Raw genomic sequence first — 3,617 nt, forward strand, 5'->3', positions numbered from 1 at the left:
TGGATATGTGTCGTGCCCATGAATTGGTAATAAATTCGGGGCAGGCTGTTGGAGACGACAGCCAGGCTGATGGAGCCGAAAGGCTGGCTGATGGAGACGACAGCCAGGTTGATGGAGACGACAGGCGGGCTGATGGATACGACAGCCAGGCTGATGGAGCCAACAGGCTGGCTGATGGAGACGACAGCCAGGTTGATGGAGACGACAGGCGGGCTGATGGATATGACAGCCAGGCTGATGGAGCCGACAGGCTGGCTGATGGAGACGACAGCCAGGTTGATGAAGACGACAGGCTGGCTGATGGAGACCACAGCCAGGTTGATGGAGACGACAGGCGGACTGATGGAGACGACAGTCAGCCACCTGTATTGGCTTCCCCCAGTCATTCAGAGAACCAGCAAGCAGACAATATGGAAATCATGAGGCCGATAGCGAAGCCTATTGAGAGGCTAGGCTTAAACACCTTTCGGCTCATCCCAATTAGGTGCACCAAACCAGTGTAAAACTGAGAAAAATTACAACCAATAATAAAGTCATTCAAATGTTCGTCTGCACTTTTATTCCAACCGGCCTACCACCGTCCACGGGCTGGGGCCACTATTAGAAGGACCCGGGCAACCGAGCGACGCCGAGGTGGTCCGGTCTCCCGTATGCCACATTTCCCGACGCCCGCCGGACGGACAGGGATTCAGCACTGGGCTCTTCCCTCTTCACTCGCCGTTACTGAGGGAATCCTGGTTAGTTTATTTTCCTCCGCTTATTAATATGCTTAAATTCATCTGATCTGAGGTCTTTAGTCTGGTCTGCGAGCGTGCCCTTCCACGCCGCCCCAGGCGGCTACCCCCCAACCCCTGGAAGCTCCGGAGGCAGCCCTGTGTCTCCACAGACAGCCTCACGGCACGCTTCGGGTCGGGGCGGAGGGTAACCGGGCGGGTGGGTCTAGCCTTGGGGGGACGTAAGGGAGAGAGAGAGAGAGAGGGCGTCGGGGTGCGAAGCCTCGGGCCTCCCTCTGAAAATCCCTTGCGACGGGACCCCAGCTGCGCCACAGAGGCGATCGACGGAGGGGCGACCCTCAGACAGGCATAGCCCCGGGAGAAACCCGGGGCCGCAAGGTGCGTTCGAAGTGTTGATGATCAATGTGTCCTGCAATTCACACTAATTCTCGCAGCTAGCTGCATTCTTCATCGACGCGCGAGCCGAGTGATCCACCGTTAAGAGTCACGCTTCTGGGTCCGGGCGCTCTGGGGCGCCCGGTTTTTCAGTACGTCGGACGACAACAGAGGGGGTGCATCGGGGATTTTTCTTGGCCCTGTTGCCCCGGGTGCTCGGCCTCCGCCGTCCCTCCCTCCGGCGGGGAGGGGAACAACGGAGGGCTCGAGACTTCTCGACCTACCCCCCGGACCCGCAACCCCGGGGAGAGGGGTATAGGGGCGCACAGGCGAACGGTACCCGGGACGGCCTTTCATGTGGGTTTTTTCCTGGGCGGGGGGAACACGGCAGGATCCCCCCGAGAGGCCAGGCGTCCTTCGGGACGACGGAGCAAGAGGGGCTCCCCCACACCCTCCCGTCGTCGTCGTCCGCACGGCGATAACCCTCGCTGGACCGTCGCCGCCCCTCCGCGTGCGGGTAGCTCAGGCAGAGCGGAAGTATCCCAGCCGCACACCCCCTTTGGGCAGGGGGAGGCAGTCGGGGAAATCGGCTTCCAGCTCCGCGTCTCCTCGGTTCGGTCATCGCTGCCTTAATGATCCTTCTGCAGGTTCACCTACAGAAACCTTGTTACGACTTTTACTTCCTCTAGATAGTCAAATTCGATCGTCTTCTCGGCTCTCCGCCAGGGTCTTGGCGGACCCCGGCAGGGCCAATCCAAGTACCTCACTAAACCATCCAATCGGTAGTAGCGACGGACGGTGTGTACAAAGGGCAGGGACTTAATCAATGCGAGCTTATGACCCGCACTTACTGGGAATTCCTCGTTCACGGGGAAGAATTGCAATCCCCATCACGAGCGGGGTTCAGCAGGTTACCCGCACCTGTCGGTGAAGGGTAGACACACGCTGGTCCGTTCAGTGTAGCGCGCGTGCAGCCCCGGACATCTAAGGGCATCACAGATCTGTTATTGCTCGATCTCGCGTGGCTGAGCGCCACTTGTCCCTCTAAGAAGCTGGACGCGGACCACGGGGGGTCGCGTAGCTAGTTAGCATGCCGGAGTCTCGTTCGTTATCGGAATTAACCAGACAAATCGCTCCACCAACTAAGAACACCCATGCACCACCACCCACAGAATCGAGAAAGAGCTTTCAATCTGTCAATCCTTTCCGTGTCCGGGCCGGGTGAGGTTTCCCGTGTTGAGTCAAATTAAGCCGCAGGCTCCACTCCTGGTGGTGCCCTTCAAACAATTCCTTTAAGTTTCAGCTTTGCAACCATACTCCCCCCGGAACCCAAAGACTTTGGTTTCCCGGACGCTGCTCGGCAGGTCATGGGAATGACGCCGCCGGATCGCCAGTTGGCATCATTTATGGTCGGAACTACGACGGTATCTGATAATCTTCGAACCTCCGACTTTCGTTCTTGATTAATGAAAACATTCTTGGCAAATGCTTTCGCTTTGGTTCGTCTTGTGCCGGTCCAAGAATTTCACCTCTAGCGGCGCAATACGGATGCCGCCGGCCGTACCTCTTAATCATGGCCCCAGTTCCGACAACCAACAAAATAGAACCGGAGTCCTATTCCATTATTCCTAGCTGGAGTATTCAGGCGTGGCTGCCTGCTTTGAACACTCTAATTTTTTCAAAGTAAACGCTTCGGGCCCCCGGGACACTCAGTCAAGAGCATCGGGGAGGCGCCCCAAGGCAAAGGGGCTGGGACTGGCGGTAGCACGCCTTGCGGCAGACCGCCAGCTCGATCCCAAGATCCAACTACGAGCTTTTTAACTGCAGCAGCTTTAGTGTACACTACTGGAGCTGGAATTACCGCGGCTGCTGGCACCAGACTTGCCCTCCAATAGATCCTCGTTAAAGGATTTAAAGTGTACTCATTCCAATTACAGAGCCTCGAAAGAGTCCTGTATTGTTATTTTTCGTCACTACCTCACCGGGTCGGGAGTGGGTAATTTGCGCGCCTGCTGCCTTCCTTGGATGTGGTAGCCGTTTCTCAGGCTCGCTCTCCGGAATCGAACCCTGATTCTCCGTTACCCGTGGTCACCATGGTAGGCACAGAAAGTACCATCAAAAGTTGATAGGGCAGACACCCAAATGGATCGTCGCCGTCACGGGGAAATGCGATCGGCCCGAGGTTATCCAGAGTCGCAAAGCTTACGGTGAGAGCGCAGCAGGGGGGAGGCCGCGGAGGCCGTCTCGACGCCGCGCCCGGGACCCCGGATTGGTTTTGGTCTGATAAATGCACGAATCCCTGGCGGCCAGCGCTCGTTTGCACGTATTAGCTTCTAGAATTACCACAGTTGTCCGAGTCAACGGTTTGGAGCGATCAAAGGAATCATAACTGATTTAAAGAGCCATTCGCAGTTTCACTGTACCGTCCGTGTGTACTTACACGTGCATGGCTTAATCTTTGAGACAAGCATATGCTACTGGCAGGATCAACCAGGTAGCCCCCCATCA

At 56.9% G+C, this 3,617-nt stretch overlaps 1 non-coding gene across 1 annotated transcript; it reads right to left on the bottom strand.

The window, feature by feature from the left end:
- Positions 1-1,066: 1,066 nt before the first annotated feature.
- Positions 1,067-1,220, bottom strand: LOC141164940 (5.8S ribosomal RNA). The gene has a single exon (XR_012250986.1). It is a non-coding gene; the product is annotated as a 5.8S ribosomal RNA (ribosomal RNA).
- Positions 1,221-3,617: the final 2,397 nt, after the last annotated feature.

The sequence above is a fragment of the Phyllobates terribilis genome, unplaced genomic scaffold, assembly GCF_046119375.1.
Source record: "Phyllobates terribilis strain yellow unplaced genomic scaffold, ASM4611937v1 Scaffold_10__3_contigs__length_209671492, whole genome shotgun sequence".
Taxonomy (NCBI): domain Eukaryota; kingdom Metazoa; phylum Chordata; class Amphibia; order Anura; family Dendrobatidae; genus Phyllobates; species Phyllobates terribilis.